The sequence below is a fragment of the Bombina bombina genome, chromosome 1 (assembly GCF_027579735.1).
Source record: "Bombina bombina isolate aBomBom1 chromosome 1, aBomBom1.pri, whole genome shotgun sequence".
Taxonomy (NCBI): domain Eukaryota; kingdom Metazoa; phylum Chordata; class Amphibia; order Anura; family Bombinatoridae; genus Bombina; species Bombina bombina.
Genome location: NC_069499.1, coordinates 277,415,614 through 277,433,472, shown reverse-complemented (window position 1 = coordinate 277,433,472; position 17,859 = coordinate 277,415,614). Strand labels below are relative to the sequence as shown.

The window sequence follows — 17,859 nt, the reverse complement described above, 5'->3', positions numbered from 1 at the left end:
CAGCATTAGAGCGCTTAGAAATTAGCATATGAGCCTACCTAGGTTTAGCTTTTAACAAAGAATAACAATAAAATAAAGCAAATTTGATGATAAAAGTAAATTGTAAAGTTGTTTAAAATTGCATGTCCTATCTGAATCAGGAAAGAAGGATTACAGGTCCTGCTCCCTAGTGAGTTTATACTCTTAATAGAAGTTAGAGACCAAAGGTATTCACCATAAAATACTGAAATATAATGTCCCATTAGATTATTCAGACTGATCTTTTCTGAAAAACTATAATTAGCTCTTCTAAACACTTCAACTCCCTTGATCTCCCCTAATTAAAATAAGAGAAAATGAATGAGTTACTGGCCAGAAAGCTTCTTAAAGCGTTTTTTTTTTTATTCTGAAGCACGTTTATTTTTACTCCAAGACAGATACAGAGTATAACCTAATAATGTGTTATTCATACTGTAATTCAAGTATTATACAATTGTTAATACATCATACACTATATGGCTAGGCTGACCATATTGCCGCTTTAAGAAGGAACACATATGAAAAATATGGCCAAAAGTATGTGGACACCGTTGATAATTATTGAATTCGGGTATTTTAGCCATTGCTATCAGATGCATAAAACCCAACACCTAGCCAATGACATCTTCATAGACAATCATTATCAGTACTATGGGTCATACTCAAATTGCTTCACTAAACCACTTTGACGTGTTTATTCAAGGTATTTCAGTTATCTGTCCTTCAAAGGCTCTAACAGGTGCAATTTCGGAAGCACTAGTAAAAGCACCCTATAATCTTACCAAAGTTCTAAATACAATAACTGTAACCCAATGCGGAAAGTTTTTAAAAACTGGTTTCGGTTTCTTACAAAGTTTGAGCTTGAATGAGGAAGAGGAAAGTTGAGTAGAAGTGATACATTTCAATTGCTAACAGTAGTCATGGGCTGCGCATTTTTGTTTACAGTTTGCACGTCTCAGCAAAAAGCATTAAGAACTAATGTCTGGCAAGGGAGCTGATTACATCAGAGTCACAACGTATGTTAGTATGCGGCATGGTTCCTAAGCGTTATCTGCACACTACATCTAAACGTTAAAGACAATAATGCTGTCTAGTGTCTGTTGAGAATGTAACGCAGAATTTATATTAGATCGGTGCAAATTAAATATTAACTTCCTCTTCCTCTATCGCGCAGACGTCACTCAGGCTGTTAGTCTATACACATAGGCTTCCGGGACACAGAGCATGCTGGGAAATCCGAGATACAGCTGGCAACTGGAAATATAATGTATGTGTATTGTAATATTTATATCAAGTGGTGCTCGGTCATTAGAAGAATGTTAACGTTTATTTTCCTCTATGTGCGTGCTCGTGATGATGTACCTTAGTGTCACTAATCGTTACTATGTGTGTGATACTGTTTGTTTACACTTAGTTTATGTCAGTCATAATGTGTGTGTTACTGTATGTGCTGTAGTTCATATATGTTTTGTGGCAGCATTTCTGTGTGTTACTAATGTTGTATGTGTGCTTCTTTTTACTTCAAAGTGTATATTTTAATACTTTTCTATGTGTGTGCTTATACTTATGTGTCATACACATGTATACTGTTAGCAATTTTGTTTACTTAGTTACTATTATTGTGTATTTAACACTTTCTCAGTGTGCATTAGCAATTGTTTGTGTTGTTTTTGTTTACTTTTATATTATATATATATATATATATATATATATATATATATATATATATATATATATATAGATACTAGTAATGCATTTGTCCTAATGTTGGTAAGTATATGTTAAAGAGACATAATAGTCAATGCCGTTTTGCTTTTATCAGTAAAAATGCTTCTAGTAAAAGCTAGCTGCATACTACTGTGCATGTGCCATCATTCAAACACCACACCTGTTCAGTGAGACAAGGTGGCTTGTATAATGCAAGTTGTGTTATTACTGAGCAGGTGCAGAATTTGAATGGGGATGTACAGGGTATCCACATCATATGTAAATAGATTTTACTAGAAGCATGTTTGCTCATACTAGTATACTGCAAAAATATTTTTATTCAGAAATTCAATACACGTATGATCATTATGTCCCTTTAAAAGGATATTAAACTGCTGGGTACAACTACAGTAGCAGGGTTACCACTCACCTTACTATTGCATTTTCTCCTGTAACTGCAGCCCTCTTTAAATCTATTCTCTGATTATAACTTATTACAGAATCCAGCTTGTAAAGCTCTGCATTTTATATTGAACACCACCATCTTTTAGCAAGGGTATTGTTGTATCGTGTGTTGGGAGCAGTGCACGTTCACATATCTGGCTTTTTGACAGTTCTACCTTGCAATTCCGTTTAGCTCACATAATAGAGAGCTTCTCTAACTGATAATTGTTAGGGGTGAAAATAAGAGAATAATTCTAAAGACAGCTGCAGGCACAGACAGGAAAAAAACAATAGCATGGTGCATAGTAACCATTCTTTTTTTTTTTTAATTTATATTTATTGACCAACAAAAAGGTACATTAATACAAATCACAAAAGTAAATTATCATCATCTGAGTACAATACAAAAGAAAATTGACAAGTAAGACAGGGTATCACATAGGATAAACACAACATCCAACTATCTAATTACAAATTCAAGGATTAGATACCCATAATGTCCAAAATCAATATTTTACGTGTACCCATTTGTTGGATTGTTGTTTCCCCATTTTCTCTTCCCCAAATAATAATAAAAAAAAAGACAAAATCCCTGTCCCCCTCTCCCTTCATCATTAGCATTTAGCTATTCTATTCCTTACAACAACGTTTTCCACTCTAGTGGATACCAAGAATTTGCAAGAGTCTCTAAGATAAAGTAAGTAGAGTGTCTCAAAGGATAAAGGATTTTGAGTTGAAATTCCATTGGAAAAGACATAATCACCTTATCCCACTTAGTCATACAATTTTTGACTTTGTTCTCATTCTTGTCCTTCCAAGTTTTGAGAATCAGTTGTCTGGTAATAAAGATAGCTGTATTAACTAGATCTATATTTTGAATATCTAAGTTGTTACAAAGAAAGATAATATTTATTAAATGTGAAATTAGAAGTTAAAAATCTATTCAATCAAAATATGATTCGAACCCACAGTTTTTGAATCTTTGGACACTGCCAAAAACAATGTACTAAATCTGTTTCCTGTTAGTTACATCTAGTACAGCAGAATAGATTATTAGCTTTCCATTTGTATCTCATAGAAGGTGTAATATAAGATCTATTTAATCATTTTAAATGTGCTTCCTTCCACGTTATTGATGAGGTGAATTGGTTTATTCTAGAAAAGCAATTTTGAAAGTCATCAAAATGAAGGTTTTTAATGTCAACTGCCCATTTAGTATAGAGGTTTTTTTTTAAATCTTTTTTGCCCTGCTTTTAAAATACAGACTTTATAGAGAAAGGAAGCAGAGTGCAGATCTGCCTGATATATTTTAATTACTGTATCCAGATCTCCAAGTATCCAATTCTCTTTATCCAAGAACCTTGTTGCTATAAAGTGTCTCACTTGTAAGCAAGCAAAGAAATCTTTATTATTTAATCCAAATTTTTGGACCAAGTGTTCAAAAAGTTTAATGGAATTTGTAGTTTCATCTTTGAATTGGCTAAACAAATTAAGACCTTTTTGAGACCATTTTTTTGAAGATCCTAGAATCTAGTCCAGGCTCAAATTCGGGGTGTCCTTGAAGTGGCAAAAATATAGAAACATAATTATCTATTTCCAGGCTCTTACATACCCTGTTCCATGCCTTGACTATGTTAAGTATAGTATATTTTTGGGATGTGTAATAGGGCTCTGAGAGAATAGGGGAAAGACACATTCTCTTCAACTACATAGTTAGATATATAGTCAGATTACCACAGGAGAGGCACAGCATAAGTACTGCAAAGGTAAAGGTGCACGATTCCCAGGTTCTGCCCAAACCTCAAATCCAGTAAATTTCCAAAGAAGGAACAGCACCACAACGACTGTAGTTCAAAGTAGTTTTATTGGGACATCAACAGATACACAGCACAATGTTTCGGTCAAAAGACCTTAATCATGTGAGATAAAAACAAGGCCTAACAACCACACCTATATACCCAACTGGGGAGGAGACTATTACCTGTTACAGGTGTACATTAATCATTATTAGCAATCAGATGCAAACATTCAAAAATTCACAGCTCCATCTAGTGGTGAGAAAAGGCCATCACGTCTAATACTCAGAGACCTAGAAGAATACAAATAAATTATTTGTAACACAATGCTTAGCATTTAGTTTTATACACATTATCACAAACTATTTACATTGTAAGTACAAATTTAGGAAAATTTCTAGGAGCTATGAGACAAGCTATTTTCACTAGCAATAGTTTTACTGATTTTCGGTGTGAATTTATCCTGGAATTGTTACAAATGGTCCTCTACTGCAATATTTTCCTCTTTCAGGATTCATTTTACATCCAATGCCAAGGTACTGCAATGGGGTCCAATGTCGCCCCCACATATGCCAATGTTTTCATGAATATCTATGAGGAGAGGTTTGTGTATACCCACAGAGCATTCCTACAACATGGGATATGCTGGTTTAGATATATAGACGACATATTTGGCATATGGGGGGGGGCGACATGGACTCCTTACTTAGATTTGTAGCTGACCTAAATATCTCTACCAGACGCATTAAATTAAAACTAGTGAGTAGTAGTAGTAGAAATCAATAGATTTCCTTGACACAACTGTGTATAAAAAAGATGGGAAATTGCTAGTTGACTTGTATAGGAAAGATAGTGACAGAAACAGTCTGTTAAAATACGAGAGTGCTCACTATCCTCCTTTGATCAATAGCCTCCCTAAAAGTCAACTGCTCAGGGTAAAAAAGATTGTGTCTGATGAGGTCTTGGCACAGACCAGATTAAAGGAAATGGGTAACCTCTTCTTACAAAGAGGTTATCCAAAGCCACTAGTTGAACAACAGATTAGAGAGATTGGGAATGTGTCTAGGACGTCTATCTTAAAGGGTGACTATAGTAATAAAAAGAGGAAAGATAAGGATAAGGACAAGCAAATGATTTTTGTATCTCAGTTTAACCCTTTGAGTGATAAAATAACTAAGATCATTAGGAAACACTGGTCTATAATAAGGGATTTAAACCCTAATATTGTTGAATTTCAGGATGTACCCATGCCCGCCTACCGGCGGTGTAAGAACATAAAAGATGTTCTTATTAAAGCTGATGTAGGGTCGAAGAAGAAAAATTTTCAAACTTTTTTGTCTACCCCTAAAGTGGGCTGTTTTCCCTGTTTGGGATGCTGCAATTGTAGCAACATCATAAAAGGAGATCACTTTGTACATCCCCTTACTGGGAGAAAGTATAAAATCCCAGTTTTTTTTACTTGTAATTCTGAGTACATTATATACCTCATTAAGTGTCCTTGTTCGAAAATTTATATTGGAGAATCTACCAGAAGGGTTAGAGACAGGATCAATGAACATAAATCCAATATACGTTGTGGCAATAGGGATGCTCCTGTCTCTAACCACTTCTTACAAGCAGGACACAATATATCCCAACTTGGATATCAAATAATTGAACAAATTAAAAAACCTAGGAGGGTGGGTGATAGACAGAGAATGTTAAAGTGTAGAGAAACATTTTGGATCTACACTTTGCAATCTCTGGCTCCACTGGGTATGAACAAAGAAATAGACTGGAGTGTTACCTTGTGATTTATGCCTAAATATTTTCCTAAATTTGTACTTATTATGTAAATAGTTTGTGATAATGTGTATAAAACTAAATGCTAAGCATTGTGTTACAAATAATTTATTTGTATTCTTCTAGGTCTCTGACTATTAGAAGTGATGGCCTTTTCTCACCACTAGATAGAGCTGTGAATTTTTGAATGTTTGAATCTGATTGCTAATAATGATTAATGTACACCTGTAACAGGTAATAGTCTCCTCCCCAGTTGGGTATATAGGTGTGGTTGTTAGGTCTTATTTTTATAAGGTCTTTTGACATGATTAAGGTCTTTTGACCGAAACGTCGTGCTGTGTATCTGTTGATGTCCCAATAAAACTACTTTGAACTACAGTCGTTGTGGTGCTGTTCCTTCTTTGGAAATTTACTAGATATATAGTCAGAGCCAAGTAGCCAGTCCATCGCGACCTTCGCCAGGCTAGTCCAATTCTATATTTTAATATCTGGAACCGCCATTCCACCATCCTCCTTAGCTCGGGAGAGCCTACAAGTAGGGATACGTGGTTTCCCTTTGCCCCAGAAAAATCTGGCGCAATGAGAATAGAACATTCTTATATCTTTGTTGCAGATAAAGAGCGGTAGATTCTGTATAAAGAAAAATATCTTAGGGAATATAATTATTTCAATCAGACTTATTTTTGCAGAGAGAGATAGAGGGAGTCTCAACCAATCCCATAGTAAACTGTAATTTTTAGCACATATCTGTGGATAATTTAAATAGTACCATTGATTAGGGTTTTTGGAGAGCGTTATGCCAAGATATTTAATCTTTTCTATGGCAAGAGAAAATGGATTTTCTATTAAACTATCTTTATGCTTGATAATTCAGAACATTTCTGATTTATTTGCATTGACCTTATACCCTGAGAAGTAGCTATAAATCCTTAAAATATCTTTGGTATTGATTCTTTTGTATTCCTCATATATAATAGAATATCAACAGCATAAAGAGATAATACAAACTTTTTGTCCCCAATCGAAACACCCTCTAGCCTATATCTGCATAATACTGCCAGGGGCTCTAGAGAGATGTTGAATAAGAGTGGGGATAATGAGCATCCTTGCCTTGTTCCCTTCTGAAGTAAGATAGGTGGTGAAGTACTACCATTAACAACAATGGAAGAAGCAGGTTTTTTTATACTAATTTAATAAAGTTGGAGAAATATCCAGTCAACCCGAATCTCTCAAGAGAATAAGTGATCCCATGAGATTGAATCAAACGCCTTTTCAGCATCCAGTGTGATCTAGGCAAAATCTGCTAATTTGTTTTTTTTTGGGATTCTGTGTATACAATTTAGTCCAGTAATGTTCTGTTAATGTTAATACTGTTCTAATATTCTTCAATGATGTTCTCCCCTGCATAAAACCAGTTTGATCTGGATGAATAAGATGGCCCAAGACTTTAAGGCGATTAGCTATAATTGAGGCAAGTAACTTATAGTCGCAATTAAGTAATGAGATTGGGCGATATGATTCCATCAATTCAGGGTCCTTATTTTTTTTTAATATCAAAACAACGTTAGATAAAGTAAAAGTATTAGATGTTATTTCATTGGACCTGTAATATTTGTTTAAAGAATTGGTGTGACTTGCTCGGCTAGGATCTTATAAAACTCAGATGGAATCTGGTCTGGACCTGGTGCTTTAAGATTAGCAGAGCTCTTAATCACCTGCAAGATTTTGCCTTGTATTTCTTTATTTAATTCAAGTAGATGATCCGCTGATATCTTTAGGAGATTTAGATTTCCTAAAAAATGTTCTTTATTAACCTCAGATATAGGATCCTTAGCATATATCTTCTGATACTATTGAAAACATTTATTTTGTATATCTTTCCAGTTCGACAGGCGAATATTATCTACTTTAATTACAGCAATATTCTTTTTCTTTCTCCTTTTACTAAATTAACCAATAATTTTGCAGACTTAGGGCCATATTTGTTAAAGATAGCTTTATTTTTAATCTCTGTTTGGACCAACTGTAGATTCAAAAAAGTTTCTCTTTCAATTTTTGCTTTTTGATATGCCTCCCAATTTAGCTTATTCTGGTTTTCTATGTATGTTACATATTTATTTCTAAGTTGGTTGGCTAGTTGGAGTTCTCTTGCCTTACATTGGCTCTCTTTTTTTTTCACTAAATAAGCTTTTATTTCTCCTCTGAGGATTGCTTTAGCAGTATCCCAGAATATCTCTATTTTAGATAAGTAATCATGGTTAAAATGTTTAAACTCCGTCCATTTTTTAATTAGCCAATTCCTAAATCTAGTGTCATTAAGAAGATTTTTTTCCCAACATGTCTTACATGAGCATTCTTAATTTTAATTGACATAGTAATAACTGCGTGGTCCGAAAGCAACACTTCTTTAATATCAGTCTTAGTCTCAAAACATGATATAGAGTCCCCAGTCAGAAACATATTAATCCTTGAAAATGTAAGATGGGATTTAGATTCACAAGTTTAAAATCTAGAGTCTGGATTTTTAAGGTGCCAGATATCTATAAATGTATTTTATTTTTTTATAAAATTTTGCTTCTCTGTTATATCTGTTGAGATAGAGTTGTTTTTTTTTGTTGTTGTTTTTTTTTCAATCTATCTAAACTAGGTTGTGGAGATAGATTAAAATCTCCAGCTAGTATGAGATTGGCATTTACATGTTGTAACAATTTTAAATACAGTATATACCAAAAATCTAACTGCAGTATATTTGGAGCATATATGTTGCAGAGAACAAAGCGTATATCTTGAATTAAAACCTCCAATATTACAAATCTACCGTTCTTATCAATATCTTTCGAAAGAATTTGGTAGTCTAAATTTTTACTAAAAAGACAGACAACTCCTCTTTTCCTTGCACATGCAGGGGTAACAATCACCTCCCCCAATCCAGCTGAATTAAGATGAGTGTCCTGGATCATAGCTATATCTGAGCAGCACCACTTTATATGATTCACCACTCTTTTTCTTTTGACTGGAGAGGTGACCCCCCTACATTCCACGAAATAATATTAATGGAGTCCTTCATCTCTTAGGTTAGGAGGAGGAGCAAGGGAGGCAAGGGGAGAGAACAAACAACAACACAACACTAAAAGAACCAACCATACCTTCTATCCTTTTTATCTTAAATAAAATAAGTATATAAAAAAATCTTATTTCTCCGTCTCTGTTTCATGCTATTTTTTTTTACTTTCATTTTGACAGCCATTATTATTAGACAGTGGACAATTTATTATCCAAGCTTGACAGAAAATCTCTAGCTTCTTGTGGTTTTTGTATAATTATCAGTCTAGAGTCATACCATATCTTTAACTTTGCAGGATATATTAAAGAAACTTGTATCACACGATTTAAGAGTTGGGTACAATACGGAGCTATCTCCTTCCTCTTATTTAATGTTTCTGCTGAATAATCTTGAAAAATCAATATACAGTGACCATTAATTAAAAAAAGATTTGTTTTGAGATACATACTAAGAATTTTCACTTTATCCTGGAAGTTCAAAAATTTAAATATTATTGGTCTTTTATGATTAACTGTGTCACTCTGAGTTCTAATGGATCCTAATTAGTGATGTCGCGAACATAAAAATTTGGGTTAGCTAACGGCAAACGCGAACTTCCACAACTGTTCGCGAACGTGCGAACCGCCATAGCCTTCAATAGGCAGGCAAATTTTAAAACCCACAGGGACTCTTTCTGGCCACAATAGTGATGGAAAAGTTGTTTCAAGGGGACTAACACCTGGACTGTGGCATGCTGGAGGGGGATCCATGGCAATACTCCCATGGAAAATTACATAGTTAATGAAGAGTCTGGTTTTAATCCATAAAGGGCATAAATCACCTAACATTCCTAAATTGTTTGGAATAACGTGCTTTAAAACATCAGTTATGATGTTGTATCGATCAGGTAGTGTAAGGGTTACGCCCGCTTCACAGTGACAGACCAAACTCCCCGTTTAACGCACCGCAAACAACCGCAAACTCCTCATTTGCACAAGGTTGGATACCAAGCTAGCCATGTCCCGTTCCTTGTCTACACTGATGTCATTGAAGGTCTCTTCCTCCACCCAGCCACGTACAACACCAAGGGTCCCCGAAAGGTGACAACAAGCCCCCTGGGACGCCTGCTGTGTTTGGTCTTCCACCTCCTCAAAGCCACCTTCCTCCTCTGACTCCTCTTCTTCAGACTCCTCTCTCTGCGTTGCCTCTCTCTGCGTTATTATAAGGTGTGTTAAGTAGTACTATTCCTATCAGTTTAATCCCTGTTACGTCCCCTATCAGGGAACGTGTATATGGCATCGATTTTAGGAACCGGGAGATGGAAAAAGATGCTTGGTCGGTCCTCCTACTTCAAATTTGGGGCACTGCGTGTGCAATCTAATGTGCCACCAGATAGGAGTGGTGTGTTAAGTAGTACTATTCTTATCAGTTTAATACCTGTTACGTCCCCTCTCAGGGGACGTGTATATGGCATCGATTTTAGGAACCGGGAGATGGAAAAAGATGCTTGGTCGGACCTCCTTCTTCATATTTGGGGCACTGTGCGTGCAAGCTAATGTGCCACCAGATAGGAGTGGTGTGTTAAGTAGTACTATTCCTATCAGTTTAATCCCTGTTATGTGCCTTTTTTTGGTTTGGTTTTTGAAGCCACAGTGCAGCACCAGAGGCCAGAAAAATTAGGCATGTACACATGACTGAAAAATTAGGTATTGTTGCAGCCGCTGCTGTAGCATCGGCCAGAAAAATTGATGTTTGTTTCCCAGGCAGAAAGTGCCCTAAAACATTGCGGCTTGAACCCTAGTTGGTGGCGGATAAGTCACACAAGTCATCCGGCATTCAGAGATAAAATACAGCAGCGTGTGGACCATTTTTAGCCCAAGGCAGCTCATCTCATCAGGCCTTTTTTAGTTGAATGTATCGCCCACTGTCAGTCCCTTCGGGATCCATCCCTTATTCATCTTAATAAAGGTGAGGTAATCTAGACTTTTTTGACCTAGGCGACTTCTCTTCTCAGTGACAATACCTCCTGCTGCACTGAAGGTCCTTTCTGACAGGACACTTGAAGCGGGGCAGGCCAGAAGTTCTATCGCAAATTGGGATAGCTCAGGCCACAGGTCAAGCCTGCACACCCAGTAGTCAAGGGGTTCATCGCTCCTCAGAGTGTCGATATCTGCAGTTAAGGCGAGGTAGTCTGCTACCTGTCGGTCAAGTTCTCTGAGGGTGGACCCCGAAGGGCTGTGGTGATGCGTAGGACTTAAAAAGCTCTGCATGTCCTCCATCAACAACACGTCTGTAAAGCGTCCTGTCCTTGACGGCGTGGTGGTGGGAGGAGGAGGATTACTTTCACCTCTTCCCCTGTTAGATTCCCGTTGTGCTGTGACATCACCCTTATACGCTGTATAAAGCATACTTTTTAAATTTATTTTGGAACTGCTGCATCCTTTCCGACTTGCGGTAATTTGGTAACATTTCAGGCACTTTATGCTTATACCGGGGGTCTAGTAGCGTGGACACCCAGTACAGGTCGTTCTCCTTCAGCCTTTTTATACGAGGGTCCCTCAACAGGCACGACAGCATGAAAGACCCCATTTGCACAAGGTTGGATGCCGAGCTACTCATGTCCTGTTCTTCGTCCTCAGTGATCTCACTGAAGGTATCTTCTTCCCCCCAGCCACGTACAACACAACGGGTACCAGATAGGTGACAACGAGCACCCTGGGATGCCTGTTGTGGTTGGTCTTCCTCCTCCTCCTCAAAGCCACATTCCTCCTCTGACTCCTCACAATCCTCTTCCAGCGTTGCTGCAGGTCCTGCAAGGAATGCTGATAAGGCTGTTTCTGGTGGTGATGGTGACCACAACTCTTCCTCTTCACGCTCATCTACGGCCTGATCCAGCACTCTTCACAGGGCACGTTCCAGGAAGAAAACAAATGGTATGATGTCGCTGATGGTGCCTACGGTGCGACTGACTAGGTTTGTCACCTCCTCAAAAGGACGCATGAGCCTACAGGCATTGCGCATGAGCGTCCAGTAACGTGGCAAAAAAATTCCCAGCTCCGCAGAGGCTGTCCTAGCACCCCGGTCATACAAATACTCGTTAACGGCTTTTTCTTGTTGGAGCAGGCGGTCGAACATTAGGAGTGTTGAATTCCAACGTGTCAGGCTGTCGCAAATCAAGCGCCTCACTGGCATGTTGTTTCGCCGCTGGATATCTGAAAAGTGCGCCATGGCCGTGTAGGAACGCCTGAAATGGCCACACACCTTCCTGGCCTGCTTCGGGATGTCCTGTAAGCCTGGGTACTTATGCACAAAGCGTTGTACAATCAGATTACACACATGTGCCATGCACGGCACATGTGTCAACTTGCCCAAATTCAATGCCGCCACCAAATTTCTTCCGTTGTCACAAACCACTTTGCCGATCTCCAGTTGGTGCGGAGTCAGCCACTGATCCACCTGTGCGTTCAGGGCGGACAGGAGTGCTGGTCCGGTGTGACTCTCTGCTTTCAGGCAAGTCAACCCCAAGATGGCGTGACACTGCCGTATCCGGGATGTGGAATAATACCTGGGGAGCTGGGGGGTGCCGTTGATGTGGAGCAAGACGCAGCAGCAGAAGAGGACTCAGCCGAGGAGGTTATGGAAGAGGATGGAGTAGGAGGAGTAGAGGAGGTGGCAGCAGGCCTGCCTGCAAGTCGTGGCGGTGTCACCAACTCCTCTGCAGAGCCACGCATTCCATGCTTGGCAGTCGTCAGCAGGTTTACCCAATGCGCAGTGTAGGTGATATACCTGCCCTGACCATGCTTTGCAGACCAGGTATCAGTGGTCAGATGGACCCTTGCCCCAACACTGTGTGCCAGACATGCCATTACTTCCTTTTGCACAATCGAGTACAGGTTGGGGATTGCCTTTTGTGCAAAGAAATTTCGGCCGGGTACCTTCCACTGCGGTGTCCCAATAGGTACAAATTTTTTGAACGCCTCAGACTCCACCAGCTTGTATGGTAAAAGCTGGCGGGCTAAGAGTTCAGGCAAGCCAGCTGTCATATGCCGGGCAAGGGGGAGACTTTGTGACATTGGCTTCTTACGCTCAATCATGTCCTTGACAGACACCTGACTGTGGGCAGATGAGCAGGAACTGCTCCGGAAGAGAGACGGAGTGGCGGATGGTTGAGAGGGGGCAAGGAGGACAGCAGTGGTTGACGTGGCTGAAGATGCTGGACCAGGAGGAGGATGGCGGCTTTGAGTTTGTGTGCTGCTTGTACTCATGTGTTGATCCCATAGGCGTTTGTGATGTGCGATCTTGTGCCTTCGCAAAGCAGTTGTACCTAGGTGGGTGTTCGACTTCCCACGACTCAGTTTCTTTTGGCACAGGTTGCAGATGGCATCGCTGTTGTCAGAGGCAGACACACAAAAAAATGCCACACTGCTGAGCTCTGCAATGACAGCATTCTGGTGGTGGCAACAGCATGCGTTGATTGGCGTGCTGTCTGGCTGACCCCGGGTGCCGATGCATGCTGTCTGACTGTGCCACTAGCTCCTTGCGACGACCTCCCCCTGCTTCCAACTCGTCTCCTCCTCCTCTCTGTCTCCCCATCTGAACTTTCCCCCTGTTCTTCTTCTCTTCTAGCGGGCACCCACGTGACATCCACGGACGCATCGTCATCTTCAACCGCTTCACTTGTATCTGACAACTCAGCAAAGGAAGCAGCAGCGGGTACAACATCATCATCATCATCATCACACCGTACGTCCATGTGTGTAATGCTGCCTGACTGAGACATATCCCTGTTATCTACATCCTCTGGCAATAATGGTTGCTCATCACTATCACTCATTTCTTCCAACTGATGTGTAAATAACTCCTCTGACAGATCAAGTGAAGCGGCTGTGGTGCTAGTGTTGGTGGTGGCGGCAGGCGGGCGAGTGGTAACTTGAGAGGTGCCCGAAACTAAGCTGGAGGAGGATGGTGCGTCAAGGTTCCGAGCGGAAGCTGTAGAAGATTGGGTGTTCTGTGTTAGCCAGTCAACTATGTCCTCAGAACTGTTCGAGTTCGGGGTACGTGGCCTCTGAACACTGGGCATTATTCTAGGGCCAAAGGGAATCAGAGCAGCACGACCACGATGGCCCCTGCTGGGTGGCCTGCCTCTGCCTGTCATTTTTTTTTCGATTAGTGGTACTATGCGTGCAAGCTACTGTGACAACAGATATGAGTGGCACTGTGCACTGGCAGAAGTTGGCAGAGTAGATGCTGTAGGCCTGACACACACGCTTGCAGACAACTAACTGCTATTCAATCTATTACAGTCAAAATTGTATTTTTTTTTTAAATGTACACTACTGTTACACCAGATATGAGTTGCACTGGGGTGACACTGTGCCCTGGCAGGCACTGAAATGCACACGTGTGAAGGAAACTGACTGCTATTATTTAACACAGTCAAAAAAGTGTTTTTTTTTTTTAAATGTACACTACTGTTACACCAGATATGAGTGGTGGCACTGGGCAAGTGGGCACAGTATACGCTGGGAGCCTGACACACACGCTGGCAGGCAGGCAACTGCAATTAGATTACAGAGGGGGAAAAAAAAAAGCAGACTGATGTTCTAGCCCTAAAAAGGGCTTTTTGGGGTGCTGTCCTTACAGCAGAGATCAGATGAGTCCTTCAAGACTGTAGTGGACACTGAATACACTAGCCTAGCTATCAATTTCCCTATTAAATCAGCAGCAGCTACACTGTCCCTCCTGTCACTAAGAATGCAGCTTCCGAATGAATCTAAAATGGATGCTGTCCAGGAGGTAGGAGGGTCTGGGAGGGAGGGTCTGCTGCTGATTGGCTGGAATGTGTCTGCTGACTGTGAGGTACAGGGTCAAAGTTTTACTCAATGATGACGAATAGGGGGCGGATCGAACATTGCATATGTTCGCCCGCTGCGGCGAACGCGAACAAGCTATGTTCGTCGGGAACTATTCGCCGGCGAACTATTCGCAACATCACTAATCTATGGGCTCTTTCTATGAGAGATCAGATGAGTCCTTCAAGACTGTAGTGGACACTGAATACACTAGCCTAGCTATCAATTTCCCTATTAAATCAGCAGCAGCTACACTGTCCCTCCTGTCACTAAGAATGCAGCTTCCGAATGAATCTAAAATGGATGCTGTCCAGGAGGTAGGAGGGTCTGGGAGGGAGGGTCTGCTGCTGATTGGCTGGAATGTGTCTGCTGACTGTGAGGTACAGGGTCAAAGTTTTACTCAATGATGACGAATAGGGGGCGGATCGAACATTGCATATGTTCGCCCGCTGCGGCGAACGCGAACAAGCTATGTTCGTCGGGAACTATTCGCCGGCGAACTATTCGCAACATCACTAATCTATGGGCTCTTTCTATGAGAATAGGTGTCTTATCTATTGACAGGCCTAGGACCTGTGGCAGTGTAAATGAGGTAAAATGAAGTAGATCATTATATTCTGGAGATTCTGGGAGTCCAATAATTTTAAGATTATTCCTATGCAATCTGTCTTCCAAATCATCTATCCTTTTCTGGAGACTCTGGAGTTTTTCTTCCTGTTCTTTAATAGTCTCTTGCTGTATATTATAGGTGTCCTCTAAATCTGAAACTCTGCCCTCTTCTTCAGCCTGCCCTCTACTTTAGCAATCCTTGTTCCAAACTGTTTAACCTCGGTTGAGAGCATAGCTATTTCTTTTTTAATACCCTCAAACTGGGGCAAAAAAAAATCTGATATTTGTTTAACTAGGCTGTTTGTATCAATATGGAGAGTGGATTGAAGATTGGATTCGATAGAGCCATCTGTAGTTAGCTCTAAACTATTACGTACTACTTTTTTATGCTTTTGTTTGGGGGGCATTATTGGTGATCTTAGTTTGTTTAAGCTGCCAAATCTGTCCATGGACTTAGTAGTGTCTCTCAATGGTAATAGAGGGAAGACAGAAGCACAGAAGAGTCAGCTGAAACAAAGTGCCAATTTAAATAGTTTGGCAAGATAATTAAGATTAATTTATGCTGACTCACTGTCAGCGTGTATGTGCTAAAAAAACAAACAGTGATTATACCATCAAAGTGTACTCTGCAGAAGTGCAGATTATTTCCCTTTTTTCCCCTTTTTTTCCCCCTATCAAACAAATTGTGAATGTGAGGGTAGACCTACCAAAGATGCTAGAATTCCTTATATATTAGCACTATTCAAGGGCATAAAACCCACATCTTCTCTCGTATCTAAATATCAGCCTCAAAAGACAATGAATCAGTCCCCATAATATAACAGAGCCTACAGAATCTATAGACACTAGTGAAGGCCGTACTTCTGTACTTTCTATAGAAAAACTGTTTACTTATAAGAAGAAGTCAGAAGGGCATATGCCGCAGAAACTATTTGCATAAAGGTGGGATCACTGTACCACCAACAACCACCTTTTGAGCTGTACACCGACCTTTTAGTTTTAAGGGCCTTCAGAAATCATATACCTTTAACCAATAATAATATTAATAAAAATAAATCTTGTTATTTCACTATTACCCTCCAAAGGTAATTATTTGTACACTTCAATGACAGTTAATATTTGTATTCAATATAATTTCTAAATATTTTTAACACATTTTTTTATAGGCTTAAGAGGGGTCAAGTTTAGGTTACCGTAAACCCAGCAACTTTATATCTTGTAAAACACCAACACTCTTACAATATAACATAGAGAGACGTTTTTAACCACTTAGTCTCTCAGAAAACTCAATCTTAATCACTTTGAAATCCTCAAAAATCAGGTACTCTATAACCTGACTAGAGAGTAGATAAGAATATCTGTTGGCGCTCTACGCCTAAATAACAACAATAATAATAATATACCCTCCGAAGATAATTATTTGTGCACTTCGACAACAGTTAGTATATGATTTCTTTATATTTTTATCACATTTTCTATAGGCTTAGGAGAGGTCAAATTTAGATTACGATATACCTAATAAATTTGTATCTTATAAGACACGAGCACTCTTAAAATATAATATAAAGAGTCACTTTTAACCTCAGTCTCTCAGAAACTCGGTCTTCAAATAAATTGAAAGCCTCAGAGATCAGGTGCTCTAAAAACAAAAACAAGGGATGCCTGTGGGGAGGGGCTAAGGAATGGCAGCCTAGAGGATAAGCTCTGTGCAGAATAGATGACTACTTGGCATGACAGGGCTGTTGGCGATTTGAAAGTTCACTAAAAAGGACAGCAATGATAAAGGGACTCATCCGCTGACAAGAGTGAGCAGAGGGGAGAGTGGCGACCCAGTTACAAGGCTCTTTACAACGGAGCGGTGGCGCGCTAGACGCCATTTCTAAAACCCACGTGGAGCTGCTTCTGACCCGGCTCTCAAAGTGAGTGCGCAGCTTACCGGAGATACTTAGAGGGGTTAGCAGGATGAACATCGCAGGGAGCGGCACACGACTGAGAGGCTGACAGCAGAGGGAGAAGTTAACGGAACGGGTAGCGACCGGCTTATGCAGCTCCTAAGCTACGGAGCTTCAGGTATGCAGGGAGGCCCTGTTCACGCCTGCTAGATAAGCAAGGGACTGCTGTGAGATAGAGATTAGGAGCACTGAAGGGCTCAGGGGCAGTTATATAAGCGATGCAGGGATACCTGCAATAAAGTAAAAAGACCTGCAATAAAGTAAAGTTAAAAGCCCATTAATAGCAGAACGCCCATTTACGGTACAGAGCTACCAAGTGCAGGGAAAGGGATTATTTGATCTTGGCAAGCCCTGAACCTTGTGCTCCCTTATCCAGAATATTACATGCATACTATGGAGCTGCACTCAATGTTAATGTAATACAGGGAGACAAGCTAAATACCTGCATTTGATTGAGACTAAGGGAAAAAACTGCAGAGCCCTAGAGTCAGAAGTGATCTTTGAATAGGAGGGGATGGTGATACCACAATGTATACAAGGAAAGCCACAGTAACACTATGACTCCTGAAGCTTCATAAGATTATTTTTGGGGCACACTCTCTATGATACACCCCTCATATAAGAAAAATCTGGCACATCTCTATCCCATCATGCCT

The 17,859-nt window shown here is 40.0% G+C and overlaps 1 protein-coding gene across 3 annotated transcripts in view; it reads left to right on the top strand.

Moving 5' to 3' along the window:
* The first annotated feature begins 1,186 nt into the window (after positions 1–1,186).
* The window catches only part of SLC35F5 (solute carrier family 35 member F5), a 286,304-nt gene continuing 269,631 nt past the window's right edge, over positions 1,187–17,859 (top strand). For 2 of the 3 annotated variants that reach the window (XM_053698004.1, XM_053698002.1), the window contains exon 1: positions 1,187–1,285. The gene's annotated coding sequence lies outside the window, so the exon portion shown is untranslated. The remainder of the gene's footprint in view (positions 1,286–17,859) is intronic. The other variant, XM_053698003.1, reaches the window with a different exon arrangement.